This window comes from Pinus tabuliformis, chromosome 5_1 (genome assembly GCF_031772625.1).
Source record: "Pinus tabuliformis cultivar Carrire ecotype Pingquan chromosome 5_1, CPIR1, whole genome shotgun sequence".
In the NCBI taxonomy this organism is placed as follows: domain Eukaryota; kingdom Viridiplantae; phylum Streptophyta; class Pinopsida; order Pinales; family Pinaceae; genus Pinus; species Pinus tabuliformis.
In genome coordinates, this window is record NC_142305.1 from 920375557 (window position 1) to 920397805 (window position 22249).

The 22249-nt window shown below is 45.3% G+C and overlaps 1 protein-coding gene across 1 annotated transcript in view; it reads left to right on the forward strand.

Moving 5' to 3' along the window:
* Positions 1–22249, forward strand: part of SULA (NAD(P)-binding Rossmann-fold superfamily protein) — a 608848-nt gene that overhangs the window by 306291 nt on the left and 280308 nt on the right. The gene's annotated exons all lie outside the window — the stretch shown is intronic.

The window sequence follows — 22249 nt, forward strand, 5'->3', positions numbered from 1 at the left end:
TAGAACCAAGAACGAACTGTGAGTAACTATTCTCGTTGGTGAAATACAACAAACGAATTGCATCAGACCCCATAAAACTCCTCCAACACCCTAAGGGCCCTCTGATAACGTAATCTCACTCTTGTAAAATGGCTATCACCAACCCTAGAAGTTCATCCTAATTGCATCACATGGGAAACTAGAAATGGGGATATTACAAATCCTCCTGCCCCAAGATTGCTTGCCCTCAAGCAATCCATATTTGTCGCCTATAAAAGCATCTGTACACCAATGCCAGGATCCCACACAAACCATTGTACGACATCATGTCTGTGTGCCATCTAAATTTGTAATATTCCTAATTAGCCATGGCTAATTGGAATATTCGATTTTGCTCAATTTTGCCTTGTATAGCTGTTTATAAATAAAAAGGTGAGGAGAGGGGGACATACTCACTTCATGAATAAAGACACTCCTTAGTAGCACAACATTGTAACTTAAAAGGTGAGTTAAGGGGGGGCCAAAGAACCACGTAGAGGAGGGGCCCATGTAGACACATGTAGTGACTGCGCAGATGGTGAGAAACACGTGGCAAGAGGAAAGCTACGTTGGAGGTGAGCCTTGGGATTGAGAGAGGCCAATGCTATAAAGGAGAGAGGAGCCTCCTCATTTTGGCATTCGATTATGTGCATTTGAGCTGGTCACTTCGACTTAGAGCATGCTAGCTGTTTAGCTAGTCTGCAGCACTGTTTAGTGCATTGAGTGTCTCTGTTCGGAGATCTCACCCTTAGCCCCTGGGGAATTCGAGTGCCTGCTCGGGCAAGATATTTCCATCAGTATTTTTGTAGTAGTTTCATCAGCATTTTGGTAGGAGGATTGAGCATCTAGGATGACTGCGTAGTCTTGAGAGGGATGACGCAGTTCTTTCTGGGAGCAGTTCTGGATTGAGGTTTTGTAGGGGGATTTGTGCTGGGAGGTTGAGCAGGGGATCAGCCCTTGCATATTGGAGGATTTTGGCTGAGTTTTAGGCAGAGTTGTGGTGGGTTTATTTTAGTGGTAGCGTAGAGCCTTAAGGGATTGCGTGGGTCCTCAAGGGGGCGATTTTCGGGGGTCGGCCATTTCAGAAAAGCTTCCTGGGTTTTCCTGGGTTTCTTGAGTAGAGTCCGATTCCAGAGTTTTAGCATTTTCTGAGGAGGGGAACAACCCCAAATCCTCATTTGATTACCAGTAGCAGCAACAGCATGGCAGTTTTCCAGCAGCTTGGACACAGTTCAGAGAGAGGCCATTCCTTTCCTATTCTGAGTGTATTTCTTCACTTGCCTTGTGCATGTCGAGGTGCCATCTTTCTGATCACCTCCTGTACTCATTCTATTACTCAGTATAATAAAATGGCTTAGCATTTCTCTCTGCATTTCTGGAGTATTTGCTTATGGTTATATTGTTATATGTTTGCACCATTGTTATTTTTATCTCTTTGAGCTTCCCGACTACTATACCATTTGTGTGTTTTCTCCTATACTCTTAGACAGAGTCTGGAAAGGGCTAGGTAGCCTCCAGATCTTGTCCTCTTTTCAGAGGCGACACATCTGGTCAACGCCCTCCCAGTCCATCTCTAGTTGGAGTTTGCTTGAGTTTGAGGAATATTCCTGGTAAGGGATATTACAGTGGAGAGCATAGATCTGGCTCAGCCTGTGGAGCTAGCAATCTATGACACCGTGGGAAAAGTCGTACATTTGTTACAGAGGTAGGAAATACAGAGACATTGGGCGTAGGTTGGAGAACACTTACGGAGAGGGAGACTGTGTTTCGGTGGTGGATGCAGAACAGGATCCTGTGGTGGACGCAGAACAAAAGGAGCCTGTGGTGGACGCAGAGCAGGAGGATCCGATGGCAGATGATGACAGGAAGAGATTTGCGGACATGCTCCTCAAATCAGTACAGGATCTGTCGAGGCAGATTGAGGTGATGGGGCAGAGATTCATGGCAGTAGAGGCTAGACAGCATGAGAGCCCACGGGTTTTCTAGGTTGGTGAGGGATCCGGTGCATCCCACCATTTGCCAGAGTAGCGTGATACTACTCAGCACGTGGCCTCACATGTCCCTACATGCTCTACCATGCCCACTTTCTTAGGAGCAGACACGGGGGCCGGAGCCTAGCAGGAGGCAGAGCCCAGTCATATGGGCGATTATTTTGTAGAATACCAGGCCTATGGGCAAGAGTTCAGGGAGGCTCTCTCATTCAGAGACTTTGTTCAGCTCCAGCGGGATAGTAGACCCTGCGACCATCATAGAGGGTACCGGCATTATCATGATGGTGACAACCATCGTGCAACTAGTAGATTCCACTTGCCCACGTTTGATGGTTAATCAAACAGTTCGACAAAGTCTTGGGTGGAGAAGCTGGACATTTACTTCCAGCTTAACCAGATGTCGGAGACGGAGGCCGTCAAGGTGGCAACATTACATTTGGATGGTCAGGCCCAGGATTGGTGGTTCCATTGGATGGTTACAGTCAGACACTCCACAGTGACGACATATGCCGAGTTCACCAGGAGATTGATGGAGAGGTTTGATTGGAGGGATCCATAACAACACTTTGTGGAGCTGACGAGGCTCAAACAGACTGGGAGCCCAGAGACCTACATTTCAGATTTCTTGAGGGTTTCAGTGATGGTGCCAGATATGTCCGCGGCACAAAGGATTGACATGTATGTTGAGGGGTTAGCAGAGCCAATTCGGGGTCTAGTCAAATCCGCTAGACCAACCACCCTTCAAGATGCTATTAGCAGGACCCGGGACTTACTGGATGTCTTACCCAGGACTCGGACACCTTATCCCCAGCGGCAGGCTTTCCAGCTTAAGGGGAAGGATGTGAGGATTCTGCCTCTGAAGGGGAATCCAGGACGAGTACAGATTGATGATGATGCCAGGAGGGAGTTGAAGAAGAAGTGGTTGTGCTTCACCTGTCAGGAGCCGTGGGCACTCGGACATAGATGTGCTGCTGGCAAAGCAAATTTTATTGAGGTCTTCTTCGAGAACAGCGGGGAAGAGGATGAGGAGGATAATGTGGAGGCAGGATCGTTTGCCACCTCCACCACTAGTAGCGAGTGGTGCAGCTTTTGCACCTACCGGAGGAGCCCTTGCTGCATTGCGAGGAGTTCCCAAGTATTTGATGCTGCGCGTACGGGGGACAGTACGTGGCCAGCGAGTATCAATTTTGGTTGACAGTGGGGCAACCCACAACTTCATCGATGCACAGATGGTTGAGCGGAGAGGTATACAGACAAAGAGCTTCGATGGGTTTTCAGTTTTGGTCCCAGGAGATCAGACCATGGTGTGTGCACGTTATGTACCAGAGTTATCCGTGATGATGGGCACTTACACATTGATTGACCACTTTTTTGTGGTTGATATTCCAGACACCAACATGATACTGGGTGTTCAGTGGCTCATCACTCTAGGGAAGGTCACGACAGATTGGAAGACCCTAGAGATGGAGTGGGATGATGAGAAGACAGGGAGGCATGAGAAGATACGGGGACAACATACATATCCACCTCAGACTGTTTCGGCTCATCGGATGGAGGCAGTCTTCCAGAAGGGAGACATAGAGTGGGCAGTAGAGCTGTGTGAATCAGAGACAGGGACTACAGGGCAGACAGTTCACCCGGAGATAAAGTCCATCCTTGACCAATATGCCATAGTATTTGGTGAGATTCCGCCGAGACAGCCACCGGACTGGGGGTTTGAGCACACTATTGAGCTTGAGCAGGGCATACAGGCAGTGATTACTAACCCCTATAGGCATCCCAAGGCCTATCGGGATGAGATTGAGCGGGCCATTTAGGAGTTGCTGGCTCTTGGGCACATTCAGCCGAGCACGAGTCCTTTTGCTTCCTCCGTGGTGTTGGTGAAGAAGAAGGACGACACCTTGAGGATGTGCATTGACTACAGGGCCCTGAACAAGAAGACCCTGAAGAACATATACCCCATACCCAGGATCGATGAGTTGATGGACGAGTTGAGAGGAGCACGGTTCTTCTCAAAGATTGATTTGAGATCTGGGTATCATCAAATTCACGTGAGGGAGCAGGACATTCCCAAGACCACCTTCAGGTGTCACTATGGGCACTTTGAGTTTTTGGTGATGCCCTTCAGGCTAACCAACGCCCCAGCTACATTCTAGTCTTGCATGAATCACATCTTCCGCAGTCACTTAAGGAAGTTTGTGTTGGTGTTCTTTGATGATATCCTCATTTATAGCAGGATTTGGGAGGAGCATCTCCAGCACATTGAGACAGTATTGCGCATCTTAGAGGAGCAACAGTTCTATGCCAAGCTCTCCAAATGTGAGTTCGGGTTGACGGACATGTTATACTTGGGACACATCGTAGGAGTGGACGAAGTGAGGGTCCATGAGGAGAAGATTAGGGCCATCAGAGATTGGTTGGAGCCGAGAAATGTGACGGAACTCCGAGGATTCATTGGCATTTGTACTTACTACTGGAAGTTCGTCAAGGGTTTCTCACAGCTTGCTGAATCCCTGACAGATTTGACGAGGAAGGGGGCATTTAGTTGGTTGCATACAGCGCAACGAGCCTTCGACAGGCTCAAGGAGGTTATGAGCAGTTGCCCAGTGCATGTGTTGCCAGATTTCACGCAGCCATTTGTTTTGGAGTGTGATGCGTTAGGAGAGGGAATCGGCGCAGTGTTGATGCAGGGAGGTCACCCTATAGCCTTTGAGAGCTGGAAGCTCCTTCCACACGAGAGGTTGTATTCTATATACGACAAGGAGATGCTGGCCATCATGCATGCATTAGCTAAGTACCAGCAGTATTTGGTGGGTAACAGGTTCAGGGTGAGGACTGATCACAATAGCCTCAAGTTCCTTTTGGAGTAGAAGCAGCTACAGGAGAGGCAGCAGAAGTGGATCAGCAAGATCCAAGCATATGACTTCGACATCGAGTATGTCAAGGGTAAGAACAACGTGGTAGCAGATGCCCTTTCACGTAGGCTAGCGACGTTGTCTCTTATGAGCTTGGACACAGAATGAAGGGCTCGACTCTTAGTAGAGTACTCCAAGGACAGATTTGCATGTGAGGTTCTGGATGGGCAGGTGGCGGATGACAGGTACAGGGTGGTCGATGAGATCATCTACTACAGGGACCGGGTCTTCTTGACTGAGGGGTCTCAGCTCAAGAAGGAGATACTTCAGGCATCACATGATTCACCATTGGCAAGTCATCAGGGGTTTACCAAAACCTACAGGGCCATTAGAGGGAGGTTCTCATGGAAGGGCCTTAAGGAGGACGTACTCCAGCATGTCTGGGAGTGCGATGTTTCATAGAGGAACAAGGGGGAGATGAGCCATCCCGTAGGATTATTGCAGCCTCTACCCATTCTGAAGGGGAAATGGGAGAGTATTTCGATGGACTTCATCACAGGGTTTCCCATGGTGCAGGGCAAGGATTGTATCTTTGTCGTCGTTGATTGACTGACAAAGTACACACATTTTTTCGCGATATCCGCACACTACATAGTAGCACAGGTGGCTGAGCTATTCTTCAGAGAGGTCTTCAGACTACATGGTCTTCCTAGGACCATCATCAGTGACAAGGACAGCCGTTTCATGGGCGGGTTTTGGCAGGAGCTTTTCCAGTTGGTGGGGACGGAGTTGACACTAAGTACCAGTTATCACCCACAGACGGACGGGCAGACAGAGATAGTTAACAAGTGGTTGGAGGGCTACTTGCGTAACTATGTCAGTGGGTAGAAGAGGGCATGGCTGAGGTGGCTGCATCTGGGGGAGTACTGCTACAACACTACACATCACATGTCCATCGGTATGTCACCATTCTATGCTTTGTATGGATATCATCCTTTATCTTTTGCTGACGTGATGTTTGGTGCTAGCAAGGCTCCGAGAGCCAAGATTTGGATCCAAGAGAGTCAGGATATTCTCCGAGCTCTCAAGGATAATATGGCTACAACGTAGAACCAGCAGAAGCTGTATGCTAACAGGGGTTGGGTGGAGAAACAGTTTGAGGTAGGGGACTTGGTCTACCGATGATTACAGCCATACCGACAGTCGTCACCGAAGCAGAAGGGGGCTGAGAAGCTCAAGCCTTGCTTTTATGGGCCATACAGGGTGATACGCAGGATTGGACAGGTTGCATATGAGTTGGAGTTGCCCCAAGGCAGAAAGATTCATAACATTTTTCATGTATCATGCCTGAAGAAGGCATTGGGGCAGCATGTGACAGTGACAGGTGAGCTAGCACCCACAGATCATGAGGGGCATTTGGTGTTACAGCCAAAGGCTATTATTAATACCAGGGAGAGGCAGCTACGGAGTAGGACAGTCCAGGAATTCTTGGTGAGGTGGAAGAATTTACTGGATGAGGATGCTACTTGGGAGAGTGAGAAGATCTTGCAATATCCATCACTTCAGTTGCTGGAGGACAAGAAACATTTTGCCGTGGGAGACTGTAATATTCCTAATTAGCCATGGCTAATTGGAATATTTGATTTTTTTCAATGTTGCCTTGTATAGCTGTTTATAAATAAAAAGGTGAGGAGAGGGGGACATACTTAGTTCATGAATAAAGACACTCCGTAGTAGCACATCGTTGTAACTTAAAAGGTGAGCTAAGGGGGGGCCAAAGAACCACGTAGAGGAGGGGCCCACTTAGACACATGGAGTGACTGCGCAGATGGTGAGAAACACATGGCAAGAGGAAAGCTACGTTGGAGGAGGTGAGCCTTGGGATTGAGAGAGGCCAGTGCTATAAAGGAGAGAGGAGCCTCCTCATTTTGGCATTTGATTATGTGCATTTGAGCTGGTCACTTTGACTTAGAGCACGCTGGCTGTTTAGCTAGTCTGCAGCACTGTTTAGTGCATTGAGTGTCTCCGTTCAGAGATCTCACCCTTAGCCCCCGGGGACTTCGAGTGCCTAGTCAGGCAAGGTATTTCCATCAGTATTTTTGTAGTAGTTTCATCAGCATTTTGGTAGGAGGATTGAGCATCTGGGATGACTGCGCAGTCTTGAGAGCGATGACGCAGTTCTTTTTTGGAGCAGTTCTAGATTGAGGTTTTGCAGGGGGATTTGTGCTGGGAGGTTGAGCAAGAAATCGGCCCTTGCATATTGGAGGATTTTGGCTGAGTTTCAGGCAAAGTTGTGGTGGGTTTATTTCAGTGGCAGCGCAGAGCCTTGAGGGATTGCGTGGGTCCTCACGGGGGCGATTATTAGGGGTCAGCCATTTCAGAAAAGCTTCCTAGGTTTTCTGGGTTTCTTGAGTAGAGTCCAATTCCAGAGTTTTAGCATTTTCTAAGGAGGGGAACAACCCCAAATCCTCATTTGATTACCAGCAGCAACAGCAGCACGACAGTTCTCCAGCAGCTTGGACGCAGTTCAGAGAGAGGCCATTCCTTTGTTATTTTGAGTGTATTTCTTCACTTGCCTTGTGCAAGTCGAGGTGCCATCTTTCTGATCACCTCCTGTACTCATTCTATTACTCAGTATAATAAAATGGCTTAGCATTTCTCTCTGCATTTCTTGAGTATCTACTTATGGTTATACTGTTATATGTTGCACCAATGTTATTTTTATCTCTTTGAACTACCCGGCTACTATACCACTTGTTTGTTTTCTCCTATACTCTTAGACAGAGCCTGGAAAGGGCCAGGTAGCCTCCAAATCTCGTCCTCTTTTCAGAGGCGACATATTTGGTAAATGCCCTCCCAGTCCATCTCTGGTTGGAGTTTGCTTGTGTTTGAGGAATATTCCCGGTAAGGGATATTACAAAATTGTACCGCATCATGTATGTGTGTCATCCAATCATGAGTGGACCCCTTACTACCTGGATCCCAAACTAACATCTATCTAAACTTGCCATCAATAGATCCGTCTAGATCCCAATGCCACCTCGGGCCATCCATCAATGTTCATGCTCCATGGCTCCAACTACATTATGCCCCTAGCTAAGAATAGCCTCCTAAGAATCACCCCATCAATAGAATACCAACTCATCATTTCTTGCCAATCCATCTCGTGGGAAGGATTGAATACAGGAACTCCTACACATGGAACAAGTCTACTATGTTGATGTTGCTCCATGCTCGACTCATGCTGATCTGCTTGGTCAACCAACAAGATCCACCTAGAAAACTTTTCCCCTCTCTCCAATGTATAGAGGTGGGTTGATGGTGTTGCATGCTGTTAGTTTTTGTAGCATCAGACAGGTGTTCTATTCTCGACTTTGGTCAGAGAGGCTAAGAAACACAAGATCTCCAAAACCCATAAAAGGTTTTTGGAGAAAACACCCAGCGACAACTCAAATAAATTAACTGATTGATAATTAAAAAATTCCTAAGTCTAACTTAGGGAAATCGATTAATTAACGAGAATTAATTGAGAAAAGTGAGAATGCTTTAAAAACTCACACGAATTGAGTTTGATATGATCTTATTCGTTGATGGGGATCTAATCATGGTCCTTGGTTCACCAATGAGACTTTATAAGAGCAGGACGATGGGATGGAGATATAAACATTAAGAGATCAAGTCTCTTTGAGCTATCTAGTTGCAGAAGTCGAGCAAGGAATAAGAGTTCGAGCCAGAAGGAAGCGTAAGTGAAAGGTAGCAACAGCAAAGATTTCGATGGAGTTTTCTAGTGTCGGAAGAGTCAGCCAGAGGAGGCTGAGTTATTCCATTGAGAGGTTGCATAGGGGCTTGCGCAGAGCCTCAAGGAGGCAGTTCGATTCAGCCAGAGGAGAGATCGATTCAGTAATAAAGTGCCAGGAAAATGGCAGAGATAGTCAACAAAGGCAGATAACGACTATTCCAGGCAGTGTAAGTTTTAGCCTGTGTAGTGCTTGTGCAAAGGTTGACGCAAAGGCCGATTGGAGCTAATTGTGGGGCTAGATTAGGCTAGGATTGCTTATGGAGAGAGAAATTATCTTAGATAATTTTCCCAGTGATTTCTCTGGACAAGATTGTCAATTTAACATCCAAATATTGTTCTCAGATTTTGTTGCTAAATAATAATAATAAAACCCTCATCTGCTGCACCGGTTTTCCCACATTGGGTTTTTCCAGGGACTTTTGTCCAAAAGTAATGGTGTCATTTTTATTGTGTGCTCTATTTTCTCAGTTCCAGTTTATTTTCTATAGTGCATTTAATTTTTAGTGAAAATTGCAATAGTGATTTTATTCGTTGTTCGTTTTAAGACCAAATAAATAGCACATAATAATATTCAGTTAGAAAAATAATTTCTAGTTGCTACAATAGTGACAATTTCACATGGTATCAGAGTGTGTTTGAAGACAGATCAGAAGTTCAAAATACAAAGGAGAAAATTTGAGTAGGTTCAGAGGGAGTTATGAGCATAATTTTCAGGGTTTGTGCAAGCCAGCTAGTCAGTTCGAATTGTTGGACATGAAATTAGATTTCCTGGTTCAATTTGCCCAGTAGCAGTTCTAGAAGGTAGTGGATTTACTAGGAAATGCTTCCGGTGAGCAATTAGATATTTCGTTTAGAAAATGTGTGCACAGTGATTTTGCAATAGCAGATCAGTGTTGGGCGGAAGAGGAAATACGAACACTAAGAAAGGAATTCTCAGAATTTCCCTGAGGTTTTCAGATCCAATATTCTAGAGGAACACCATAATTTCTAGTTGCAGAGACAGTTGTAGGGAAGATCTGTGCATTCTAGGAGTGACTGTGAGTCGCAGAGTAAACAAATGAGTAGGAAAGGAAGGAGATTCCTGTTTATTTTCCCATATTTGAGTTTTGCATAAATGACCTCAGCAAGACTTTGAGATCAGGATAGGCTAGATCGAGCTTCTAATTATTGTATATGGAAAGCCAAAATGACTTTCTTGCTAGATGAGCATGGTTTGAAGACATATGCAAAAAACGTTTAGCCGTACCTGTTAGTTTTTGTAGCATGAGATGTGTTCTAGCCACCAAATTTGGTGGAAAGGCTAGAATGCATGAGATCTCCAAAATCCATAAATTATCTATTGAAATTCCACCTAGAGATGACTTAATTAGATTATTAACCTAGTTTTTAATGTTTGCTAAGTCTAAACTTAGGAAAACTGGTTAATTAATCAAGATTAACTAAGTCAAGGTGAGAATTCTCTAGAAAATGACACAGATCGATCTAGAAAAGATCTAAGGCATTGGTTAAGATTTAATCTTGGCCGTTGGAGTCCCAACATGAAGATATTAGCAGTGATCGATGTGGTGATGGAGAATACGCCAGAGTCACTTGGAGAATTCGATTTTCTAGAGTAGTAGCAGCCAATTGCCGGAGAGTTCGAGCTTCAGTGAGAAAGCAGAGATAGTGATCCGGAGGAGGCTGAGTTATTCCCAGTGAGGCAGTGCAAAGGACTACACAGTTGCTTCAGAAAAGCAATTCGATTTAGCTGGAGGAAAAGTCGATTTAGCTTCCAGAGGGCTGGAGAATCAGTTTCCTCAGTAGAGACATGCATAACAACTTTATCAGAGGCAGTTTTGGGCTTTAGACATCCAAGGTTCTGCGCAAGCACTGTGCAGAGGTTGATGCAGAGGGTCCAGGAGGATGAATTTTCTGAAGGGAAGGTGTGCCCGGGTTGCTTATGGATGAAGGGAAATTCCCTTAAATAGTTTTGGCTAGATTTTTGGATTGCCAGTTGGGCATCCATAGATTGTACTCAGAATTCACTATTGCTTAATAATAAAAACCCTTAGTTGATGCACCAGTTTTCCCATGTTGGGTTTTTCCGAGGACATCTGTCCAAAAATAACGGTGTCATATTTTTATGTGTGTGTGCTAGATTTTCTCAGATTCCAACGTTTTTTATTTCCGCAGTTTTATTTGTGAAAGTTGCAGTGTGATTTATTCAGTATTTGTCGTAGCAAATAAATTGTTAAATTAATTAACAATTAGAAGAATAATTTCCAGTTGCTGCAATAGGATTTCAGTTTTGAAATTTTCACATGGTATCAGAGCGTGAGTGATTAGTTGGGAAGCTCAGAAGCGGAGAAGAGAATTTCACTGTTTAGAGGGAACAGTAGGTTGAAATTCTCAGAGGTTGCGTTGTACCCAAATATGCAGTATGGATTGCTGGGGCAAGTGTTCAATTTTCAGTCGCTGTAATGTTCCTAATTAGGAAAAAAAGAGATATGCAAAGCAAACAATAAATACAACACCATAAATTTTAAACACTTAGTGAATACCCATGGAAACTCTAGAAATGATAACCTGCTGAGCCATTTTATTAAGCAATTGGAGCAATAGTACAATAGTGTGGAAGGAGTGCACCTAGGCTTACCTCAATGACAAGCGTGACAAAACCCAGGTGATAAAATAACGAGCCCAGATGATAGAATCAACTGCTACAATGATGCCCTATGTTGCCCAAAAAACTACACTATCTGCTGAAAAGAAGTTGCTGAAAACCTCTGTAATATTCCTAATTAGCCATGGCTAATTGGAATATTCAATTTTGCTCAATTTTGCCTTCTATAGTTATTTATAAATAAAAAGGTGAGGAAAGGGGGACATAACTCACTTTATGAATAAAGTCACTCCCTAGTAGCACAACGTTGTAACCTAAAAGGGGAGCCAAAGGGGCCCAAGGACCACGTAGAGAAGGGGCCCACGTAGACATTTGGAGGGACTACGCAGATGGAGAAGGAACACGTGGCAAGAGAGAGGCTACGTTGGAGGAGGTGGGCTTTAGGGTTTTGAGAGAGGCCAACGTTATAAAGGAGAGAGGAGCCTCCTCATTTTGATCATTCGATAATGTTGCATTTGAGCTAGTCACTTCGACTTAGAGCACGTTGGCTGTTTAGCCTGTCTGCAGCACTGTTTAGTGCATTAAGTGTCTCCGATCGGAGATCTCACCCTTAGCCCTGAGGGATTTTGAGTGCCTGCTCGGGCAAGGTAGTTTCATCAGTGTTTTGCAGGAGGAGTGATTTCTGAGGTTGAGGAGGAGCTGAGTATTTTGATGACTGCGCAGTCTTGAGAGGGTAGGACGCAGTTCTTTTGGTAGGAGCTCTGGATTGGGTTTTTGTGGAGGATTTGAGCTTGCAGATTGAGCAAGGGATCAACCCTTGCATATTCGAGGATTTTGGCAGAGTTTCAGGTAGAGTTTGGAGGATTCTCTTCAGGAGCAGCGCAGAGCCTTGAGGGATAGCGTAGATCCCCAAGGGGGGTGATTCTTGGGGATCAACTATTTTAGAAAAGCTTTTTGGGATTTTCTGGGTTTATTGAGCAGAGGCTGATTCCAGAGTTTCAGTATTTTCTGAGGAGGGGAACAACCCCAAATCCTCATTTGATTCTAGCAGTAGCAGCAGCACAACAGTTCTCCGGCAGCTTGGACACAGTTCAGAGAGAGGCCATTTCCTTACCATTCTGAGTATATTTCTTCACTTGCCTTGTGCAAGTTGAGGTGCTATCTTTCTGATCACCTCTTGTACTCTTTCTATTACTTAGTATAATAAAATGGCTTAGCATTTCTCTCTGCATTTCTCAAGTATTTGCTTATATTCCATGTATACATTATTGTATGTTGCATTACTGTTATTTCTCTGGTTGGAGTTTGCTTGTGTTTGAGGGAAATCTTTGATAAGGGATATTGCAGTGGTATCAGAGCATAGATCTGGCTCAGCCTGTGGAGCTAGTAGTCTATGACACCGAGGGAGAAGCCCTACATCTGTTACAGAGGTAGGAAATACAGAGATATTGAGCGTAGGTTGGAGAACACCTACGGAGAGGGAGACTGTGTTCGGGTGGTGGACACAGAACAGGAGGAGCCTGTGGTGAACACAGAACAGGAGGAGCCTGTGGTGGACGCAGAGTAGGAGGATCCGATGGTAGATGAGGACGGGAAGAGATTTGCGGACATTTTCCTCAAATCAGTGCAGGATCTGTCGAGGCAGATCGAGGTGATGGGGCAGAGATTCACGGCGGTGGAGGCTAGACAGCATGAGAACCCACAGGTTTTCCAGGTTGGTGAGGGATCGAGTACATCCCACCATTTGCCAGAGTAGGGTGCCACTCAACGTGATACTACTCAGCAGATGGCTTCACATACCCCTACACGTGCTACCATGCCCACTTTCCTAGGAGCAGACACGGGGGCCGGAGCCCAGCAGGAGGCAGAGCTTGGTCATATGGGCGATTATTTTACAGAGTACCAGGCCTATGGGCAGGAGTTCAGGGATGCTCTCTCATCCAGAGACTTTGTTCAGCTCCAGCGAGATAGTAGACCCCGCAAGTTCGCAACCATCACAGAGGATACCGACATTATCATGATGGAGACACCCACCGCACAGCTAGTAGATTCCACTTGCCTACGTTTGATGGCTCATCAAACAGTTTGGCAAAGTCTTGGGTGAAAAAGCTAGACATCTATTTCCAGCTTAAGCAGATGTCGGAGACAGAGGCCATCAAGGTGGCGACATTACATTTGGATGGTGAGGCCCAAGACTGGTGGTTCCATGGGTTGGTTACACTCGGACACTCCACAGTGATGACATATGTTGAGTTCACCAGGAGACTGATAGAGAGGTTTGACTGGAGGGATCCGGAATAGCACTTTGTTGAGCTGATGAGGCTCAAACAGATCGGGAACCTAGAGACCTACATTGCAGACTTCTTGAGGGTTTTAGTGATGGTGCCAGATCTATCCGCGGCACGGAGGATCTACATGTTTGTTGATGGGTTAGCAGAGCCACTTCGGGGTCTAGTCAGATCCACTAGACCAGCCACACTCTAGGATGCTATTAGCAGGACTCGAGACTTATAGGATGCCTTACCCAGGACCCGGACACCTTACCCCCAGAGACAAGCTTTCCAGCCTAAGGGGAAGGATGTGAGGATTCAGCTTCCAAAGGGGAATCCAGGACGAGCACGGATTGATGATGATGCCAGGAGGGAGCTGAAGAAGAAGCGGTTGCGCTGTACCTGTCAGGAGCCGTGGACACCGGGACATAGATGTGATGCTGGGAAAGCACACTTTATTGAGGTCTTCTCCGAGAGCAGTGGAGAAGAGGATGAGGAGGATGATGTGGAGGTAGGAGATAGTCATGCTGCGCAGGATCCTTTGCCACCTCCACCAGCAACAGCAGGTGGTGCAACTTTTGCACCTACCAGAGGGGCCCTTGCAGCATTGTGAGGAGTTTCCAAGTATTTGACGCTGTGTTTACGGGGGACGGTATGTGGCCAACAAGTATTAGTTTTGGTTGATAGTGGGGCAACCCACAACTTCATCGATGCACAAATGGTTGAACAGAGAGGTATACAGACAAAGAGCTTCGATGGCATTTCAGTTTTGGTCCCAGGAGATCAGACCATGGTGTGTGCTCGTTATGTTCCAGAGTTATCAGTGACGATGGACACCTACAAACTGACTGACCACTTTTTCGTGGTCGATATTCCGGACACCAACATGGTACTGGGTGTTCAGTGGCTTATCACTCTAGGGAAGGTCACGACAGATTGGAAGGCCCTAGAGATGGAGTGGGATGATGAGAAGACAGGGAGGCATGAGAAGATACGGGGACAACACACATATCCGCCTCAGACTGTTTCGACTCATCGGATGGAGGCAGTCTTCCGGAAGGGAGACGTAGAGTGGGCAGTGGAGCTGCGTGCATCAGAGGCAGGGACTACAGGGTAGACGGTGCACCCAGAGATACAGTCCATCCTTGACCAGTATGCCACAGTGTTTGGGGAGATTCCGCTGGGACAGCCACCGGACCGGGGGTTTGAGCACACCGTTGAGCTTGAGCAGGGCATACAGGCAGTGATTACTACCCCTATAGGCACCCCAAGGCCTATCAGGATGAGGTTGAGCAGGCCATTCAGGAGTTGTTGGCTCTTGGACACATTCAGCCGAGCACGAGTCCTTTTGCTTCTTCCTTGGTGTTGGTGAAAAAGAAGGACGGCACATTGAGGATGTGCATTGACTACAGGGCCTTGAACAAGAAGACCTTGAAGAACAGGTACCCCATACCCAGGATCGATGAGTTGATGGATGAGTTGAGAGGAGCACGGTTCTTCTCAAAGATTGATTTGAGATCTGGGTACCATTAGATTCGCGTGAGGGAGCAGGACATTCCCAAGATCACCTTTAGGTGTCACTATGGGCACTTTGAGTTTTTGGTGATGCCCTTCGGGCTAACCAACGCCCCGGCTACATTCCAGTCCTGCATGAATCACATCTTCCGCAGTCACCTAAGGAAGTTTGTGTTGGTGTTCTTTGATGATATTCTCATTTACAGCAGGACTTGAGAGGAGCATCTCCAGCACATTGAGACAGTGTTGCGCATTCTAGGGGAGCAGCAGTTCTATGCCAAGCTCTCCAAGTGTGAGTTTGGGTTGACAGAGATGTTGTACTTGGGACACATCATAGGGGTGGATGGAGTGAGAGTCCACGAGGAGAAGATCAGGGCCATCAGAGATTGGCCGAAGCCGAGGAACATCACAGAACTCCGGGAATTCATTGGCATTTGTACTTACTACTGAAAGTTTGTCAAGAGTTTCTCACAGCTTGTTGCACCCCTGACAGATCTGATGAGGAAGGGGGCATTCAGTTGGTCGGATACAGTGCAGCGAGCCTCTGACAGGCTCATGGAGGTTATGAGCAGCTACCCAGTGCTTGTATTGCCGGTTTTTTGTTAGCCATTTGTTTTGGAGTGTGATGCATCGGGAGAGGGTATTGGCACAATGTTGATGCAGGGAGGTCACCCTATAGCCTTTGAGAGCCGGAAGCTCCTTCCGCATGAGAGGTTGTATTCTATATACGACAAGGAGATGCTGGCCATTATGCATGCATTGGCCAAATTCCGACAGTATTTAGTGGGTAACAGGTTCAGGGTGAGGATGGATCACAACAGCCTCAGGTTCTTTTTGGAGCAGAAACAGCTACAGGAGAGGCAGCAGAAGTGGATCAGTAAGATCCAAGCATATGACTTTGACATTGAGTATGTCAAGGGTAAGAACAATGTGGTAGTAGATGCCCTTTCATGTAGACCAGCCACGTTGTCTCTTATGAGCTTGGACATAGACTGGAAGGCTCGACTCTTAGTAGAGTACTCAAGGACAGATTTGCATGTGAGGTTTTGGATGGGCAGGTGGCGAATGACAAGAACAGGGTAATCGATGAGATCATCTACTAGAGGGACTGGATCTTTTTGACTGAGGGATCTCAACTCAAGAAGAAGATACTTCAGGCATCACATGATTCACCATTGGTTGACCATTAGGGGTTTACCAAAACCTACAGGACCATTAGAGGGAGGTTCTCATCGAAGGGCCTCAAGGAGGACGTACTCCAGCATATCCAGGAGTGCGGCATTTGCCAGAGAAACAAGGGGGAGATGAGCCATCCCGTAGGATTATTGCAGCCTCTTCCCATTCCGGAGGAGAAATGGGAGAGTATTTCGATGGACTTCATCACAGGGTTGCCCATGGTGCAGGGCAAGGATTGTATATTTGTCGTCGTTGATCAATTGACAAAGTACGCACATTTTTTCACCATATCCGCACACTACACAGCAGCGCATGTGGCCAAGCTATTCTTGAGAGAGGTCTTCAGGCTACATGGTCTTCCTAAGACCATCGTCAGTGACAGGGAGAGCCGTTTCATGGGCGGGTTTTGGCAGGAGCTTTTCCGGTTGGTGGGGACGGAGTTGACACCGAGTACCAGTTATCACCCACAGACGGACGGGCAGACAGAGATAGTTAACAAGTGGCTGGAGGGCTACTTGCGTAACTATGTCAGTGGGCAGCAGCGAGCATGGCTGAAGTGGCTGCATCTGGGGGAGTACTGCTACAACACTACACATCACATGTCCATTGGTATGTCACCATTATATGCTTTGTATGGATATCATCCTTTATCTTTTGCTGACGTGATGTTTGGTGCTAGCAAGGCTCCGAGAGCCAAGATTTGGATCCAAGAGAGTTAGGATATCCTCCGAGCTCTCAAGGATAATATGGCTACAACGCAGAACCAATAGAAGCTGTATGCTGACAAGGGTTGGGTGGAGAGGCAGTTTGAGGTAGGGGACTTGGTCTACCTACGGTACAGCCATACCGACAGTCGTCACTGAAGCAGAAGGGAGCTGATAAGCTCAAGTCCCGCTTTTATGGGCCATACAGTGTGATATGCAAGATTGGATAGGTTGCGTATGAATTGGAGTTGCCCCAAGGTAGCAAGATTCATAACGTTTTTCATGTATCATGCTTGAATAAGGCATTGGGGCAGGAGGTGACAATGATAGATGAGCTACCACCCACGGATGATGAGGGGCATTTGGTGTTGCAGCTAGAAGCTATTATTGATACCAGGGAGAAGCAGTTAACGAGCAGGACGGTCCGGGAATTCTTGGTGAGGTGGAAGAATTTACCGGATGAGGATGCCACTTGGGAGAGTGAGAAAATTTTGCAACGTCCATCACTTCAGTTGCTTGAGGACAAGCAACATTTTGTCGTGGGAGACTGTAATATTCCTAATTAGCCATGGCTAATTGGAATCAATGTTGCACGAAGTGCCCCCACCCCCCCGGCGGATCCAAGCCCCGAAGTGCGTCCCGTACGGAAGTGCCTAGGAAGCGTGGCCCGATGCGGCGCTTCCGAATTGGGAAGTGCCGCTTCGTGGAATTTTGGAAGCGTGGTATGGAAGCGCCGCTTCCAGGCCTCCGAAGCGCGCTTCGTACGACACTTCGGGCCTCAGAAACGTGGCGCTTCAGAGGAGGAAGCATACGCTTCCGTATGCTTCGGAAAGGAGGCCGCGTGCAAGGCAAAATTTTTTTTTTTTTTTTTAATTTATGTTAACTTAACATAAAGGGGGTGTGTTAGGGTGTGGTTAGAGTGAGATTAAGGTGAGGAATGAAAAGAATAAAGCCCCCATTCATTCCTCATTTTCTCACTTTGAGTTTATGAGAGTTGGAGAAGAGAAGAGAGGAGAGGAGAAGAGAAGAAAGGAGAGGAGAAGAGAGGAGAGCTTGGAGGAGTGAAGGATGAGGAGCTAGGAGAAGGAAGAGGAGCTTGGAGGACTTCATCTACAAGAGCTAAAGAGGTAAGTTCAAACCCCAAACTCCCTTATTTTTTTGACAATTTTTTTTGTATTTTTCTCCTCCCTCTCCTACTCTTTCCCATTGTTTCTACTTGCTCCTTTACTTACAGGTTGTCCACCACCTATATCCATATTCCAAGATTGTGTTCTTTTGGCTTCTATGTATCATTCCACTCTTGGTTTTAATGATGGCAAGGGGGAATAGAAATAGAAGGGATGAAACACAAGAGGACAGTGGTCCCAATATGAGTGATCCAATGTATGATGAGGAGGAAGGGTTTGAAGAGGAAGGGGATGAACCTGAAGAGGACACTGAAACACAAGATGGGAAAGCTACATCAACACCCTTGTGTAACTATGTGACCAAACTTGATGGGGGAAAGGGTGGTGGATCTTACAAATTTGTGTGCCCTCATGGTTGTCATGAAGGAAAACCATATTGTGGTTCATATACCCGTTTGAGGAGGCATCTTTGTGGGGTGCCGGACAGTGATGAAAAAAGGGTCCTGTGGGGGTACAAATTTGCCCAAACATTTCAGCTGAAGAAAGAAGAAAATACATCCAAATAGAGATGGCTGCACAACAAAAAAACAAGAAACAAAGAACTCATTCTGAATCAAGTGCAACCTCTAAATTTGGTAGCTACTCATCTTCTCATGGTACTTCTGCAAGCTCTGGAGGTAGAAGAACAATAGGGAATTTCCTTAATGTTGCTGGGAAGGATGATGTGGATGGAAAGATAGTCCGTTTTCTTTGCGCTTGCGGTGTACCATTCAATGTGCTTCGCTCTCGCTATTGGCATGAAATGGTAAAGGCCATCAATGAAGCCCCAAAAGGATACAAGGCCCCCAACTATGAGAAAGCTAGAACAATGTTATTAGAAAGAGAAAAAGCTAAGGTTCAAAGAGCTTTGACATGTTTTACAAATGAGTGGGTAGATTCTGGGGTATCCATTGTATTAGATGGGTGGACAAATATTAGAAACCAACATTTGATAAATGTTCTTGGTGTTTCTTCTAGTGGTGTAGTATTTATTACATGTCATGACTCCTCCTCCATCACTGCATCTACACAAAACATTGCAGATCTCCTATTGAAATCAATCAAAGATGTTGGTCCGAATAATGTGGTTCAAGTGATCACAGATAATGCAACAAATTGTAAGGCAGCAGGAAAAATTATTGAGCGTACTCATCCACACATCTTTTGGTCTGGGTGCCTGGTTCACACATTGAACCTTTTGATGCATGATATTGTGAAGCACAAAGAATGTGGGTGGATTACTGAGCTTTACAGGAGAGGGAAGCAGCTCATTAAATTCATCACAGGGCATACAAGGGTAAACTACTTCTATGGCACTTACTCCAAGTTGCAGTTGCTTAAAATTGCAAAGACAAGATTTGCTAGTTATTACCTCACCTTTAGGCGGCTAGTGAAGGTGAGACAAGCTTTAACTAATTTGGTGTGTGTTGAAACATGGGATGAAATTAACACTGACATAGATGGTGCTAATGCAGTCAAGGACACTGTTCTTGACAGTTACTTTTGGTCACAGGTTAAATATGTTTTGCAATTCACCAAACCAATTTATTACATGATCAAATTTGCAGATTCAGATCGACCAGTAATTGGGGAGGTGTATGAGATGGATAGCATGTTGGGGCAGATTAAAGACATTGTTGAACCTAGAGATACCACCTTGTACAATTATATTCGTGTAGAGGTGCAAAACCGATGGGAAATGCTAAATGTTCCATTGCATGCATTAGCATATGTTTTGACACCTAAATACTATCATCCATCATGGCTTTCAACACTAGCACCTGGGGGGGGGGAAGTAGGAGAAAACCACACCAAGATCAAGAGGTTCATAGAAAATATATGGCTGCATTGAGTAAATTAATCCCTAATGAGGAGGAGGCTGCATTGGTATGGAGACAGGTGAGCAACTATATGCTTAACACTGGTCCATTTGGGAGCATGCATGCAATTAAAGATCGAGAGACTTTTTCTTCTCTCGAGTGGTGGAACATGCATGGAGGGGGTACTCCACTTCTACAGGCTTTGGCATTGCGGGTACTATCACAGGTGGTAAACACTTCTTCTACAGAGAGGTGTTGGAGCTCTTATTCTTTCATCCACAGTGTTAAAAGGAACAGGTTGAGTTTAGAGCGGGCAGAGAGCTTGGTTTATGTTCATTACAACTTGCGATTGTTGTCCCATTACTGTGAAGATGCAAAATCTAATAAAGAGCTGTTGATTTGGGACAAGAATCCAGAGGAGCCCAATTTGGAGGATGGAGTGTTGCGATTAGAGCAATTAGAGGATGCTCTTATCCAGGTATGTCCATTGTGGTATGAATTTTCCAATTTTTCCTTATAAAGCATTTCTCTAATTCATGTTTTTAATTTTTTTGTTAACTAGTGTTTTTTTTGCATGAATTTTTTGAGCGATTCCAGGATGATGATGATTGTGTTGATATGCCACCCGCACCCCCATCTGGTCCCTTGGTTCCTAAGTTCGATGGTTCAACACCAACAGCAGGGGGTTCTTCTTCATCAGTTTCAGTGCCACTTCCACAACTTCCACCGGTACCATCTTCTTCATTGCCACCACGTGGAGGCCCCCGCCCGTTGACACGTTCTGTTTGTGGTGGAAGGAGGAGAGATTAGTAGATATATTCACAGTCTACTACTTTTTGTCATAGATTACTCATTAGACTTGTAGGCTTGTGAATTTGAATTTTGAAGCTTTTTTGTCTTGGCGGTGATCAAGTGACATATTTTGTAAACATTATTATTTGAATTTTGGACATGACAAATGTTGACAGTTGCTCACTTGCTAGATAAATCATAATATGCTCTATGTTTTATGTTTTATAATATGCTTAAATGTCTTATGTTTTATAATATGCTTAAAAGTTTGATGTATGTTTGTAATAGCTAGAATATAGATGATTGTTGTACATACTCGTAACTACAATGGAATCATGGATGCCATATCTATCTTGATTTATGCAAAAATATGCATGTTTTCATGTCTTCTACAATTAATTTGCTATTTGGGATGTTTGTTTTGAGTATAAATGCAATATATATATATATATATATATATATATATATATATAGCAGACGCTTCCGCGGACACTTCGCTTCCTAGATTTTTGGAAAATGACGCTTCCGCTTCCAAAAAACGCTTCCGCTTCGCTCCCGCTTCGTGCAACATTGATTGGAATATTCGATTTTGCTCAATTTTGCCTTCTATAGTTATTTATAAATAAAAAGGTGAGGAAAGGACATAACTCACTTTATGAATAAAGTCACTCCCTAGTAGCACAACGTTGTAACTTAAAAGGGGAGCCAAAGGGCCCCAAGGACCACGCAGAGAAGGGGCCCACGTAGACACTTGGAGGGACTGCGCAGATGGAGAAGGAACACGTCGCAAGAGAGAAGCTACGTTGGAGGAGGTGGGCCTTAGGGTTTTGAGAGAAGGCAACGCTGTTAAGGAGAGAGGAGCCTCCTCATTTTGATCATTCGATTATGTTGCATTTGAGCTAGTCACTTCGACTTAGAGCATGCTGGCTGTTTAGCCTGTTTGCAGCACTGTTTAGTGCATTGAGTGTCTCCGTTCAGAAATCTCACCTATAGCCCTGTTATCGCATAGACTGTCATGACAACGCTCAGACCGAGGGTTGTCACCCTGATCCCCGATCTCCCCGTTTAAGCCTGTCTCTCGCGGCTAAGGGGGGTAGACCCTATGGGATAATGGATGACCAACTGTGGACCAGTTGGGTTGGGAGACACGAGAGGAACAAGCACTTAATTGATTTTATTAAGTTAATGGACCAGTGCCTTATGGAGTTAATGATTAAATGATTATTTATTAGATGTTGCAGAAGATATGAACTTTGTAAAACAATCATTTATCATCAAACCCAAGCAATGCAAGATATCTAGTCAATTCACAATGCTTTAACGATGATCCAGCAATTAAACTTCAAAAAAAATTAAATGCTTTAAATGATCATAAAATTTAAATGCTGATTAGTTACCACTTTCACATAGCTAACTTTAACTAAACATTTAAATGCATTTAGCTATAGAGAAATGGAACATAAACACTGCAAAAGTCGCCAAAAATGAAATTTTCAATTTTTTGTTAAGCCTTCTCAAAATATTTTAATTTTTAAATATTT